The 14896-nt window shown below is 39.3% G+C and overlaps 14 pseudogenes; all 14 read right to left on the reverse strand.

Annotated features, from left to right (window-relative positions):
- Positions 1 to 915: 915 nt before the first annotated feature.
- On the reverse strand, positions 916 to 1018 carry LOC149697003 (5S ribosomal RNA; annotated as a pseudogene).
- A 376-nt stretch (positions 1019 to 1394) lies between these two features.
- On the reverse strand, positions 1395 to 1513 carry LOC149697004 (5S ribosomal RNA; annotated as a pseudogene).
- Positions 1514 to 1874: 361 nt separating this feature from the next.
- LOC149697005 (5S ribosomal RNA) lies at positions 1875 to 1994 on the reverse strand (annotated as a pseudogene).
- Positions 1995 to 2574: 580 nt separating this feature from the next.
- On the reverse strand, positions 2575 to 2693 carry LOC149697006 (5S ribosomal RNA; annotated as a pseudogene).
- Positions 2694 to 2817: 124 nt separating this feature from the next.
- Positions 2818 to 2936, reverse strand: LOC149697007 (5S ribosomal RNA; annotated as a pseudogene).
- Positions 2937 to 3073: 137 nt separating this feature from the next.
- LOC149697008 (5S ribosomal RNA) lies at positions 3074 to 3192 on the reverse strand (annotated as a pseudogene).
- Positions 3193 to 4031: 839 nt separating this feature from the next.
- LOC149697009 (5S ribosomal RNA) lies at positions 4032 to 4151 on the reverse strand (annotated as a pseudogene).
- A 118-nt stretch (positions 4152 to 4269) lies between these two features.
- LOC149697010 (5S ribosomal RNA) lies at positions 4270 to 4372 on the reverse strand (annotated as a pseudogene).
- Positions 4373 to 4953: 581 nt separating this feature from the next.
- Positions 4954 to 5072, reverse strand: LOC149697011 (5S ribosomal RNA; annotated as a pseudogene).
- A 123-nt stretch (positions 5073 to 5195) lies between these two features.
- Positions 5196 to 5314, reverse strand: LOC149697012 (5S ribosomal RNA; annotated as a pseudogene).
- Positions 5315 to 5436: 122 nt separating this feature from the next.
- On the reverse strand, positions 5437 to 5555 carry LOC149697013 (5S ribosomal RNA; annotated as a pseudogene).
- Positions 5556 to 5915: 360 nt separating this feature from the next.
- Positions 5916 to 6034, reverse strand: LOC149697014 (5S ribosomal RNA; annotated as a pseudogene).
- Positions 6035 to 6171: 137 nt separating this feature from the next.
- On the reverse strand, positions 6172 to 6290 carry LOC149697015 (5S ribosomal RNA; annotated as a pseudogene).
- A 361-nt stretch (positions 6291 to 6651) lies between these two features.
- LOC149697016 (5S ribosomal RNA) lies at positions 6652 to 6770 on the reverse strand (annotated as a pseudogene).
- Positions 6771 to 14896: the final 8126 nt, after the last annotated feature.

Below are 14896 nucleotides of genomic sequence, written 5' to 3' on the forward strand. Positions count from 1 at the left end.
TCGGTCAAAAATTTGTCCAGAAAAAAATTCCTTAAAAAGTGTACCGAAAAAATCGCATGTTTTTTTTCTTCTAGATACAAAATCCGTGACAACTATTTCTTATTGGAAATTGAATTTTAACAGTTTTTTGGATATATATCGTTATATTTGCTTGAATTAAAGCAAAAAGTACAAAAATAGTGGTTTCAGTGGTTATATTTTAAAATAGTGAAAAAATTCTCAAAATGTGCTTCTCTGGCCGAGAAACGTCGATTTTGAAAATGTTATTAAAAATCGAGGTTCAATTTTATTTATTGATCAATCGAGATGAAATCACTTTTAATGAGTATTTTATAGGTAATTAAGCTGAATTCGGTCAAAAATTTGTCCAGAAAAAAATTCCTTAAAAAGTGTACCGAAAAAATCGCATGTTTTTTTTCTTCTAGATACAAAATCCGTGACAACTATTTCTTATTGGAAATTGAATTTTAACAGTTTTTTGGATATATATCGTTATATTTGCTTGAATTAAAGCAAAAAGAACAAAAATAATGGTTTCAATGGTTATATTTTAAAATAGTGAAAAAATTCTCAAAATGTTTTTCTCTGGCCGAGAAACGTCGATTTTGAAAATGTTATTAAAAATCGAGGTTCATTTTTATTTATTGATCAATCGAAATGAAATCACTTTTAATGAGTATTTTATAGGTAATTAATTTGAATTCGGTCAAACATTTGTCCAGAAAAAAATGCATTCAAAAGTGTACCGAAAAAATCGCATGTTTTTTTTCTTCAAGATACAAAATCCGTGACAACGATTTCTTATTGAAAACTTTAATTTAATTAACTTTCATCTTTATAAAACAATAACAAAAAGAAGATATGTTTGCCTTTTTCATATTTGGTGGAATTTGAAAGAGGAAACAAAAGTGAAAAAGGCAACGGCACGCAGTATTCCCAAGTACTGTATGCGCTCGACGCTGCTTAACTTCGGTTATCGGACGAGAACCGGTGTATTCAGCGTGATATGGCCGTTGCCGAGAGTGCTAGGTAATAATTCAAATTTAAATTAAGTGAGACAAATTAACCATCATCTTTTTAAAACAATAACAAACAGAAAATAAGTTTGCTCTTTTCATATCGGGTTGAATTTAAAAGAGGAAACAAAAGTGAAAAAGCCAACGGCTTGCAGTATTCCCAAGTACTGACTGCGCTCGACGCTGCTAACGTCGGTGATCGGACGAGAACCGGTGTTCTCAGCGTGATATGGCCGTTGCCGAGAGTGCTAGATAATAATTCGAATTTAAATTAAGTGAGACAAATTAACCTTCATCTTTTTAAAACAATAACAAAAAGAAAATATGTTTGCTTTTTTCATATCTATTGGAATTTAAAAGAGGAAAAAAAAGTGAAAAAGCTAACGGCACGCAGTGTTCCTAAGTGGTCGCCCTCCCAAATACTGACTGCGCTCGACGCTGCTTAATTTCGGTTATCGTACGAGAACCGGTGTATTCAGCGTTTTATGGCCGTTGCCGATAGTGCTAGTTAATAATTTGAATTAAATTAACTTTCATCTTTATAAAACAATAACAAAAAGAAGATATGTGTGCTTTTTTCAAATCGGGTGGAATATAAAAGAGGAAACAAAAGTGAAAAACCAACGGCACGCAGTATTCCCAAGTACTGACTGCGCTCGACGCTGCTAACGTCGGCGATCGGACGAGAACCGTTGTTCTCAGCGTGATATGGCCGTTGCCGAGAGTGCTAGATAATAATTCGAATTTAAATTATGTGAGACAAATTAACCTTCATCTTTTTAAAACAATGACAAAAAGAAAATATGTTTGCTTTTTTCATATCTATTGGAATTTAAAAGAGGAGAAAAAAAGTGAAAAAGCTAACGGCACGCAGTTGTTCCTAAGTGGTCGCCCTCCCAAGTACTGACTGCGCTCGACGCTGCTTAACTTCGGTGATCGGACGAGAACCGGTGTATTCAGCGTGATATGGCCGTTGCCGAGAGTGCTAGTTAATAGTTTGAACTTAATTAACCTTCATCTTTATAAAAAATAACAATAAGAAGATATGTTTGTTTTTTTATATCTGGTGGAATTTAAGAGGAAACAAAAGTGAAAAAGCCATCGGCAAGCAGTGTTCCCAAGTACTGACTGCGCTCGACGCTGCTTAACTTCGGTTATCGGACGAGAACCGGTGTATTCAGCGTGATATGGCCGTTGCCGAGAGTGCTAGTTAATAATTTGAATTTAATTAACTTTCATCTTTATAAAACAATAACAAAAAGAAGATATGTTTGCTTCTTTCATATCGGGTGGAATTTAAAAGAGGAAACAAAAGTGAAAAACCAACGGAACGCAGTATTCCCAAGTACTGTATGCGCTCGACGCTGCTTAACTTCGGTGATCGGACGAAAACCGGTGTTTTCAGCGTGATATGGCCGTTGCCGAGAGTGCTTGTTAATAATTCGAATTTAAATTAAGTGAGACAAATTAACCTTCATTATTTTAAAACAATAACAAAAAAACATGTTTGCTTTTTTCATATCTATTAAAATTTATAAGAGGAAAAAAAAAGTGAAAAAATCAACGGCACGCAGTGTTCCTAAGTGGTCTCCCTCGAAAGTAGTGACTGCGCTCGACGCTGCTTAACTTCGGTTATCGGACGAGAACCGGTGTATTAAGCGTGATATGGCCGTTGCCGAGAGTGCTAGTTAATAATTTGAATTTAATTAACTTTCATCTTTATAAAACAATAACAAAAAAGAAGATATGTTTGCTTTTTTCATATCTATTAAAATTTAAAAGAGGAAAAAAAAAGTGAAAAAGCCAACGGCACGCAGTGTTCCTAAGTGGTCGCCCTCCCAAGTACTGACTGCGCTCGACGGTACTTAACTTCGGTGATAGGACTAGAACCGGTGTTTTCAGCGTGATATGGCCGTTGCCGAGAGTGCTAGTTAATAATTCGAATTTAAATTGAGTGAGACAAATTAACCTTCATCATTTTAAAACAATAACAAAAAGAAAACATGTTTGCTTTTTTCATATCTATTAAAATTTAAAAGAGGAATAAAAAGTGAAAAAGCCAACGACACGCAGTGTTCCTAAGTGGTCTCCCTCCCAAGTAGTGACTGCGCACGAGGCTGCTTAACTTCGGTTATCGGACGAGAACCGGTGAATTCAGCGTGATATGGCCGTTGCCGAGAATGCTAGTTAATAATTTGAATTTAATTAACTTTCTTCTTTATAAAACAATAACAAAAAGAAGATATGTTTGCTTTTTTCATATCTGGTGGAATTTGAAAGAGGAAACAAAGTGAAAAAGCAAACGGCACGCAGTTTTCCCAAGTACTGACTGCGCTCGACGCTGCTAACGTCGGCGATCGGACGAGAACCGGTGTTCTCAGCGTGATATGGCCGTTGCCGAGAGTGCTAGATAATAATTCGAATTTAAATTAAGTGAGACAAATTAACCTTCATCTTTTTAAAACAATAACAAAAAGAAAATATGTTTGCTTTTTTCATATCTATTGGAATTTAAAAGAGGAAAAAAAAGTGAAAAAGCTAACGGCACGCAGTGTTCCTTAGTCGTCGCCCTCCCAAATACTGACTGCGCTCGACGCTGCTTAATTTCGGTTATCGTACGAGAACCGGTGTATTCAGCGTTTTATGGCCGTTGCCGATAGTGCTAGTTAATAATTTGAATTAAATTAACTTTCATCTTTATAAAACAATAACAAAAAGAAGATATGTGTGCTTTTTTCAAATCGGGTGGAATTTAAAAGAGGAAACAAAAGTGAAAAACCAACGGCACGCAGTATTCCCAAGTACTGACTGCGCTCGACGCTGCTAACGTCGGCGATCGGACGAGAACCGTTGTTCTCAGCGTGATATGGCCGTTGCCGAGAGTGCTAGATAATAATTCGAATTTAAATTAAGTGAGACAAATTAACCTTCATCTTTTTAAAACAATGACAAAAAGAAAATATGTTTGCTTTTTTCATATCTATTGGAATTTAAAAGAGGAAAAAAAAGTGAAAAAGCTAACGGCACGCAGTTGTTCCTAAGTGTTCGCCCTCCCAAGTACTGACTGCGCTCGACGCTGCTTAACTTCGGTGATCGGACGAAAACCGGTGTTTTCAGCGTGATATTGCCGTTGCCGAGAGTGCTAGTTAATAATTTGAACTTAATTAACCTTCATCTTTATAAAAAATAACAATAAGAAGATATGTTTGTTTTTTCATATCTGGTGGAATTTAAGAGGAAACAAAAGTGAAAAAGCCATCGGCATGCAGTGTTCCCAAGTACTGACTGCGCTCGACGCTGCTTAACTTCGGTGATCGGACGAGAACCGGTGTATTCAGCGTGATATGGCCGTTGCCGAGAGTGCTAGTTAATAATTTGAACTTAATTAACCTTCATCTTTATAAAAAATAACAATAAGAAGATATGTTTGCTTCTTTCATATCTGGTGGAATTTAAGAGGAAACAAAAGTGAAAAAGCCATCGGCAAGCAGTGTTCCCAAGTACTGACTGCGCTCGACGCTGCTTAACTTCGGTTATCGGACGAGAATCGGTGTATTCAGCGTGATATGGCCGTTGCCGAGAGTGCTAGTTAATAATTTGAATTTAATTAACTTTCATCTTTATAAAACAATAACAAAAAGAAGATATGTTTGCTTCTTTCATATCGGGTGGAATTTAAAAGAGGAAACAAAAGTGAAAAACCAACGGAACGCAGTATTCCCAAGTACTGTATGCGCTCGACGCTGCCTAACTTCGGTGATCGGACGAAAACCGGTGTTTTCAGCGTGATATGGCCGTTGCCGAGAGTGCTTGTTAATAATTCGAATTTAAATTAAGTGAGACAAATTAACCTTCATCATTTTAAAACAATAACAAAAAAACATGTTTGCTTTTTTCATATCTATTAAAATTTATAAGAGGAAAAAAAAAGTGAAAAAATCAACGGCACGCAGTGTTCCTAAGTGGTCTCCCTCGAAAGTAGTGACTGCGCTCGACGCTGCTTAACTTCGGTTATCGGACGAGAACCGGTGTATTAAGCGTGATATGGCCGTTGCCGAGAGTGCTAGTTAATAATTTGAATTTAATTAACTTTCATCTTTATAAAACAATAACAAAAAAGAAGATATGTTTGCTTTTTTCATATCTATTAAAATTTAAAAGAGGAAAAAAAAGTGAAAAAGCCAACGGCACGCAGTGTTCCTAAGTGGTCGCCCTCCCAAGTACTGACTGCGCTCGACGGTGCTTAACTTCGGTGATAGGACTAGAACCGGTGTTTTCAGCGTGATATGGCCCTTGCCGAGAGTGCTAGTTAATAATTTGAATTTAATTAACTTTCATCTTTATAAAACAATAACAAAAAGAAAACATGTTTGCTTTTTTCATATCTATTAAAATTTAAATGGGGAAGAAAAATTGAAAAAGCCAACGGCACGCAGTGTTCCTAAGTGGTCTCTCTCCCAAGTAGTGACTGCGCTCGACGCTGCTTAACTTCGGTTATCGGACGAGAACCGGTGTATTCAGCGTGATATGGCCGTTGCCGAGAGTGCTAAATAATAATTTGAATTTAATTAACTTTCATCATTATAAAACAATAACAAAAAGAAGATATGTTTGCTTTTTTCATATCTGGTAGAATTTGAAAGAGGAAACAAAAGTGAAAAAGCAAACGGCACGCAGTATTCCCAAGTACTGACTGCGCTCGACGCTGCTAACGTCGGCGATCGGACGAGAACCGGTGTTCTCAGCGTGATATGGCCGTTGCCGAGAGTGCTAGATAATAATTCGAATTTAAATTAAGTGAGACAAATTAACCTTCATCTTTTTCAAACAATAACAAAAAGAAAATATGTTTGCTTTTTTCATATCTATTGGAATTTAAAAGAGGAAAAAAAAGTGAAAAACTAACAGCACGCAATGTTCCTAAGTGGTCGCCCTCCCAAGTACTGACTGCGCTCGACGCTGCTTAACTTCGGTGATCGGACGTGAACCGGTCTTTTCAGCGTGATATGGCCGTTGCCGAGAGTGCTAGTTAATAATTCGAATTTAAATTAAGTGAGACAAATTAACCTTCATCATTTTAAAACAATAACAAAAAGAAAACATGTTTGCTTTTTTCATATCTATTAAAATTTAAAAGAGGAAAAAAAAGTGAAAAAGCCAACGGCACGCAGTGTTCCTAAGTGGTCTCCCTCCCAAGTAGTGACTGCGCTCGACGCTGCTTAACTTCGGTTATCGGACGAGAACCGGTGTATTCAGCGTGATATGGCCGTTGCCGAGAGTGCTAGTTAATAATTTGAATTTAATTAACCTTCATCTTTATAAAACAATAACAAAAAGAAGATATGTTTGCTTTTTTCATATCTGGTGGAATTTAAAAGAGGAAACAAAAGTGAAAAAACAAACGGCACGCAGTATTCCCAAGTACTGTATGCGCTCGACGCTGCTTAACTTCGGTGATCGGACGTGAACCGGTGTTTTCTGCGTGATATGGCCGTTGTCGAGAGTGCTAGTTAATAATTCGAATTTAAATTAAGTGAGACAAATTAACCTTCATCATTTTAAAACAATAACAAAAAGAAAACATGTTTGCTTTTTTCATATCTATTAAAATTTAAATGGGGAAAAAAAGTGAAAAAGCCAAAGGCACGCAGTGTTCCTAAGTGGTCTCCCTCCCAAGTAGTGACTGCGCTCGACGCTGCTTAACTTCGGTTATCGGACGAGAACCGGTGAATTCAGCGTGATATGGCCGTTGCCGAGAATGCTAGTTAATAATTTGAATTTAATTAACTTTCTTCTTTATAAAACAATAACAAAAAGAAGATATGTTTGCTTTTTTCATATCTGGTGGAATTTGAAAGAGGAAACAAAAGTGAAAAGGCAAACGGCACGCAGTATTCCCAAGTACTGACTGCGCTCGACGCTGCTAACGTCGGCGATCGGATGAGAACCGGTGTTCTCAGCGTGATATGGCCGTTGCCGAGAGTGCTAGATAATAATTCGAATTTAAATTAAGTGAGACAAATTAACCTTCATCTTTTTCATACAATAACAAAAAGAAAATATGTTTGCTTTTTTCATATCTATTGGAATTTAAAAGAGGAAAAAAAAGTGAAAAAGCTAACGGCACGCAGTGTTCCTAAGTGGTCGCCCTTCCAAGTACTGACTGCGCTCGACGCTGCTTAACTTCGGTTATTGTTAGAAGGTTACTTTTGATTTTTGAAAATAAACTTTGCAGGCTCGTAACTCTGGTTCTACCAGAGATACGGGGATGTAAATAATGTGACCTTGACAAAAATGTTCGGATAATTATAAAGGTCTTTGCATGTTCCAAGAAAAATAAAAACTTCGCGGTTTCGAATCAATGGCCTTCCGGGAGTGAGGCGGATGCGATAACCGCTACACTAAAGATATGTTATTATTTTTAATCGAAAGAACAGGGTCAAGTAATTAAGCAATACGTGAACAAACAAACCCCTCCATAGAAAATGCATTAGACTATACTTTGCAAGGCCCATAACTCTGTGTCTACTAGAGATACCGGGATGTCCTTAGGATATGTTATAGTCCAATTTGTCATTCATCTAACCATACTAAAAACTTTGGGCTACGACAAACAGGGGCCGAGTACTTAAGCGAAACGTAAAGAAACAAACCCCCTCCATAGGAAATGAGTTAGACTATACTTTGCAGGCTCGTAACTCTGTTTCCACTGGAGATACGGGGATGTCCTTTGAGTATGTTATAGTCCAATTTGTCCCCATCTAACCATACTAAAAACATTGAGCTACGACAAACAGGGGCCGAGTAATTAAGCTGTTGGGTTCCAAGACTTTGGGATTACAGCCATACGAAGCTCTTTCGGGAGTACGCTGCACTTGAGCCATCGTTAACGATGTGCTCTGACAAAACCGTTACCAGCTTTGATTTCACTAAGCCATTCAGCATCCACTTTCCCAGTCGGGCCGAGTGGACTAACCTGCTGCCTCTTGGCACTGGGGGTGAAACTATTTGGTTCACCGATGGTTCCAAGACTGATTCCGGCGCTGGCGCCGGCTATTACTGCCAAACTACAAGGGTCGGTTTTTCTGCTTGCTTGGGCACCTTTGCTAGTGTGTTCCAAGCGGAAATTGCCGCGATCTGTTATTGCGCAGACTACTGCATTAACAAAGGGTATAACGGACGGACTGTGAGGATCTATTCTGACAGTCAGGCCGCCCTGAATGCGCTGGACCAGTGTCAGATTACCTCTCAACTGGTGCGTAGCTGCCTTGATCTGCTAGCGCAACTGGCGTCCTGCAACAGGGTTCTGTTGTACTGGGTGCCAGGGCATAGCGGTTATTATGGCAATGAGCAAGCCGATAGATTTGCGAAAAGGGGCGCGGAGGCCAAGCTCTTGGGGCCGGAGCCGGCCGTCCCCATCCCCTACGGGCATGTCAAACGGAGCCTGCATGACAGGATGACTGTCATACAAAACCAGCTCTGGCATGACATGGATGGCCAGAGACAGACAAAACAGTTAGTCAATGGTCCCTGCAGGTCTCGTGCTAGAGACCTAATTTCGCTCAGCAGATGGGATATTAGGCTGGCCACCGGTCTTCTGACCGGACACTGTCGGCTAAATAGGCACCTCCATCTGATGGGTCTTGCTGACGACCCCCTCTGCAGGTCGTGCCAGGAGAAGGAAGAAACATCCGCTCACGTACTTTGCGAGTGCGACTTCTTCGCCTCGCTTAGACTAGAACATTTTGATTCACACACTGTGGAGCCCTCGCGGGTCTCCTCTTTTACGGTGGAGCGAATTCTTCGCTACGCTGTGGCTACGGGCCTATTCAAGGCCTGATTTTGAGGTTGCACAATATGCCTTTGGCATCGGTGCTAGGGCGTGAGCCCCGCCTCATCAACAATAATAAATAATAATAATTAAGCTAAACGTAAACAAACAACCCGTCCTTAGGAAATGCATTAGACTATACTTTGCAGGCCCATAACTCTGTGTCTACTAGAGATACGGGGATGTAATTAGGATATGTTATAGTGCAAATTGTCCCCCATCTAACCATACTAAAAACATTGAGCTACGACAAACAAGGGCCGAGATATTAAGCAAAATGTTCGTCAACTTTGGTATCGTCTCACTTATTTTTATTATGTTACTTATGATTTTTGCACTAAACTTTGGAGGCTCATAACTCTTGTTCTACAAGAGATACTGGGATCTCCTTTGGAAATGTTATAGTACTCTTTGCTCCCCATACAAGGATACTTTAAACTTGAGGCTACCTCAATATCGTCGTCAACTTATTTTTTGTCTCACTTATTGTTAGAAGGTTACTTTTGATTTTTGAAAATAAACTTTGCAGGCTCGTAACTCTGGTTCTACCAGAGATACGGGGATGTAAATAATGTGACCTTGACACAAATGTTCGGATAATTATAAAGGTCTTTGCATGTATTTCCTATGAAGGGGTTTGTTTGTTTACGATTAGCTTAATTACTCGACAGAGTAGAAACAGAGTTACGAGCCTGCAAAGTTTATTTTCAAAAATCAAGTAACCTTCTAACAATAAGTGAGACAAAAAATAAAATGACGACGATATTGAGGTAGCCTCAAGTTTAAATTATCCTTGTATGGGGAGCAAAGAGTACTAAAACATATCCAAAGGAGATCCCAGTATCTCTTGTAGAACAAGAGCTATGAGCCTCCAAAGTTTAGTGCAAAAATCATAAGTAACATAATAAAAATAAGTGAGACGATAACAAAGTTGACGAACATTTTGCTTAATATCTCGGCCCTTGTTTGTCGTAGCTCAATTTTTTTAGTATGGTTAGATGGGGGACAATTTGGACTATAACATATCCTAAGGACATCCCCGTATCTCTAGTAGACACAGAGTTATGGGCCTGCAAAGTATAGTCTAATGCATTTCCTAAGGACGGGTTGTTTGTTTACGTTTAGCTTAATTACTCGGCCCCTGTTTGTCGTAGCTCAATGTTTTTAGTATGGTTAGATGGGGGTCAAATTGGACTATAACATACTCAAAGGACATCCCCGTATCTACAGTAGAAACAGAGTTACGAGCCTGAAAAGTATAGTCTAATGCATTTTCTATAGAGGGGTTTGTTTGTTCACGTATTGCTTAATTACTTGACCCTGTTCTTTCGATTAAAAATAATAACATATCTTTAGTGTAGCGGTTATCGCATCCGCCTCACTCCCGGAAGGCCACAGGTTCGAAACCGCGAAGTTTTTTTTTATAATTATCCGAACATTTGTGTCAAGGTCACATTATTTACATCCCCGTATCTCTGGTAGAACCAGAGTTACCAGCCTCCAGAATTTAGTCTAATGTATTTCCTATGGAGGGGTTTGTTTGTTTACGATTAGCTTAATTACTCGACTACTGTTTGTCGTAGCCCTAATTCTTAGTATGGCTAGATGGGGGACAAATTGGTCTATAACATACTCAAAGGACATCCCCGTATCTCCAGTAGAAACAGAGTTACGAGCCTAAAAAGTTTATTTTCAAAAATCAAAAGTAACCTTCTAACAATAAGTGAGACAAAAAATAAGTTGACGACGATATTGAGGTAGCCTCAAGTTTAAAGTATCCTTGTATGGGGAGCAAAGAGTACTATAACATATCCAAAGGAGATCCCAGTATCTCTTGTAGAACAAGAGTTATGAGCCTCCAAAGTTTAGTGCAAAAATCATAAGTAACATAATAAAAATAAGTGAGACGATACCAAAGTTGACGAACATTTTGCTTAATATCTCGGCCCTTGCTTGCCGTAGCTCAATGTTTTTAGTATGTTAGATGGGGGACAATTTGGACTATAACATATCCTAAGGACATCCCCGTATCTCTAGTAGACACAGAGTTATGGGCCTGCAAAATAGAGTCTAATGCATTTCCTAAGGACGGGTTGTTTGTTTACGTTTAGCTTAATTACTCGGCCCCTGTTTGTCGTAGCTCAATGTTTTTAGTACGGTTAGATGGGGGACAATTTGGACTATAACATATCCTAAGGACATCCCCGTATCTCTAGTAGACACAGAGTTATGGGCCTGCAAAGTATAGTCTAATGCATTTCCTAAGGACGGGTTGTTTGTTTACGTTTAGCTTAATTACTCGGCCCCTGTTTGTCGTAGCTCAATGTTTTTAGTATGGTCAGATGGGGGACAAATTGGACTATAACATACTCAAAGGACATCCCCGTATCTCCAGTGGAAACAGAGTTACGAGCCTGCAAAATTATAGTCTAACTCATTTCCTGTGGAGGGGGTTTGTTTCTTTACGTTTCGCTTAAGTACTCGGCCCCTGTTTGTCGTAGCCCAAAGTTTTTAGTATCGTTAGATGGAGGACAAATTGGACTATAACATATCCTAAGGACATCCCGGTATCTCTAAAAGACACAGAGTTATGGGCCTTGCAAAGTATAGTCTAATGCATTTTCTATGGAGGGGTTTGTTTGTTCACGTATTGCTTAATTACTTGACCCTGTTCTTTCGATTAAAAATAATAACATATCTTTAGTATAGCGGTTATCGCATCCGCCTCACTCCCGAAGGCCACAGGTTCGAAACCGCGAAGTTTTTTTTTATAATTATCGGAACATTTGTGTCAAGGTCACATTATTTACATCCCCGTATCTCTGGTAGAACCAGAGTTACGAGCCTCCAGAATTTAGTCTAATGGATTTCCTATGGAGGGGTTTGTTTGTTTACGATTAGCTTAATTACTCGACTATTGTTTGTCGTAGCTCAATGTTTTTAGTATGGTTAGATGGGGGACAAATTGGACTATAACATACTCAAAGGACATCCCCGTATCTCCAGTAGAAACAGAGTTACGAGCCTGCAAAGTATAGTCTAATGCATTTTCTATGGAGGGGTTTGTTTGTTCACGTATTGCTTAATTACTTGACCCTGTTCTTTCGATTAAAAATAATAACATATCTTTAGTGTAGCGGTTATCGCATCCGCCTCACTCCCGGAAGGCCACAGGTTCGAAACCGCGAAGTTTTTTTTTTTTTGCTTGGAACATGCAAAGACCTTTATAATTATCCGAACATTTGTGTCAAGGTCACATTATTTACATCCCCGTATCTCTGGTAGAACCAGAGTTACGAGCCTGCAAAGTATATTTTCAAAAATCAAAAGTAACCTTCTAACAATAAGTGAGACAAAAAGTAAGTTGACGACGATATTGAGGTAGCCTCAAGTTTAAAGTATCCTTGTATGGGGAGCAAAGAGTACTATAACATATCCAAAGGAGATCCCAGTATCTCTTGTAGAACAAGAGTTATGAGCCTCCAAAGTTTAGTGCAAAAATCATAAATAACATAATAAAAATAAGTGAGACGATACCAAAGTTGACGAACATTTTGCTTAATATCTCGGCCCCTGTTTGTCGTAGCTCAATGTTTTTAGTATGGTTAGATGGGTGACAAATTGGACAATAACATACTCAAAGGACATCCCCGTATCTTCAGTAGAAACAGAGTTACGAGCCTGCAAAGTATAGTCTAATGCATTTCCTATGGAGGGGGTTTGTTTCGTTACGTTTTGCTTAATATCTCGGCCCCTGTTTGTCGTAGATCAATGTTTTTTGTATGGTTAGATGGGAGACAAATTGGACTAAAACATACTCAAAGGACATCCCCGTATATCCAGTAGAAACAGAGTTACGAGCCTGCAAAGTATAGTATAATGCATTTTCTATGGAGGGGTTTGTTTGTTCACGTATTGCTTAATTACTTGACCCTGTTCTTTCGATTAATAATAATAACATATATTTAGTGTAGCGGTTATCGCATCCGCCTCACTCCCGGAAGGCCACAGGTTCGAAACCGCGAAGTTTTTTTTTATAATTGTCCGAACATTTGTGTCAAGGTCACATTATTTACATCCCCGTATCTCTGGTAGAACCAGAGTTACGAGCCTCCAGAATTTAGTCTAATGGATTTCCTATGGAAGGGTTTGTTTGTTTACGATTAGCTTAATTACTCGACTATTGTTTGTCGTAGCTCAATGTTTTTAGTATGGTTAGATGGGGGACAAATTGGACTATAACATACTCAAAGGACATCCCCGTATCTCCAGTAGAAACAGAGTTACGAGCCTGCAAAGTTTATTTTCAAAAATCAAAAGTAACCTTCTAACAATAAGTGAGACAAAAAATAAGTTGACGACGATATTGCGGTAGACTCAAGTTTAAAGTATCCTTGTATGGGGAGCAAAGAGTACTATAACATATCCAAAGGAGATCCCAGTATCTCTTGTAGAACAAGAGTTATGAGCCTCCAAAGTTTAGTGCAAAAATCATAAGTAACATAATAAAAATAAGTGAGACGATACCAAAGTTGACGAACATTTTGCTTAATATCTCGGCCCTTGTTTGCCGTAGCTCAATGTTTTTAGTATGGTTAGATGGGGGACAATTTGGACTATAACATATCCTAAGGACATCCTCGTATCTCTAGTAGACACAGAGTTATGGGCCTGCAAAGTATAGTCTAATGCATTTCCTAAGGACGGGTTGTTTGTTTACGTTTAGCTTAATTACTCGGCCCCTGTTTGTCGTAGCTCAATGTTTTTAGTATGGTTAGATGGGGGACAAATTGGACTATAACATACTCAAAGGACATCCCCGTATCTCCAGTGGAAACAGAGTTACGAGCCTGCAAAGTATAGTCTAACTCATTTCCTATGGAGGGGGTTTGTTTCTTTACGTTTCGCTTAAGTACTCGGCCCCTGTTTGTCGTAGCCCAAAGTTTTTAGTATGGTTAGATGAATGACAAATTGGACTATAACATATCCTAAGGACATCCCGGTATCTCTAGTAGACACAGAGTTATGGTTCTTGCAAAGTATAGTCTAATGCATTTTCTATGGAGGGGTTTGTTTGTTCACGTATTGCTTAATTACTTGACCCTGTTCTTTCGATTAAAAATAATAACATATCTTTAGTGTAGCGGTTATCGCATCCGCCTCACTCCCGGAAGGCCACAGGTTCGAAATTCTGAGCTTCCGTGGCTCAATGGTTAGCGCCTTCGGCTGTTAACCAATAGGTTGGTGGTTATAGCCCATCCGGGAGCGGTGTTGTGTGATCTCAAATGTAACGTAGAAAGCCAAAGTTTTTCCACAATACCTGACGACCATTTAATTTTTGGGCTTCCGTGGCGCAATGGTTAGCACGTTCGGCTGTTAACCAATAGGTTGGTGGTTCGAGCCCATCCGGGAGCGGTGTTGTGAGGTCTCAAATGTGACGTAAAAAGTCAAGGTTTTCCACAATACCTGACAACCCTTTAATTTCTGAGCTTCCGTGGCTCAATGGTTAGCGCGTTCGGCTGTTAACCAATAGGTTGGTGGTTCGAGCCCACCCGGGAGCCGTGTTGTGGGATCTGAAATGTAACGTAGAAAGCCAAAGTTTTTGCACAATAAATGACGACCATTTAATTTTTGGGCTTCCGTGGCGCAATGGTTAGCGCGTTCGGCTGTTAACCAATAGGTTGGTGGTTCGACCCCATCCGGGAGCGGTGTTGTGAGGTCTCAGATGTGACGTAAAAAGTCAAGGTTTTTACACAATACCTGACGAGCATTTAACTTTTGGGCTTCCGTGGCGCAATGTTTAGCGCGTTCGGCTGTTAACCAATAGGTTGGTGGTTCGAGCCCATCCGGGAGCGGTGTTGTGAGGTCTCAGATGTGACGTAAAAAGTCAAGGTTTTTACACAATACCTGACGAGCATTTAATTTTTGGGCTTCGGTGGCGCAATGGTTAGCGCGTTCAGCTGTTAATCGAAAGGTTGGTGGTTCGAGCCCATTCGGGAAAGGTGTTGTGGGGTCTCAAATGTAACGTAGAAAGCCAAAGTTTTTCCAC

The sequence above is a fragment of the Phalangium opilio genome, unplaced genomic scaffold, assembly GCF_054372755.1.
Source record: "Phalangium opilio isolate 3A_F unplaced genomic scaffold, DU_Popi_V2 ptg000021l_1, whole genome shotgun sequence".
NCBI lineage: Eukaryota > Metazoa > Arthropoda > Arachnida > Opiliones > Phalangiidae > Phalangium > Phalangium opilio.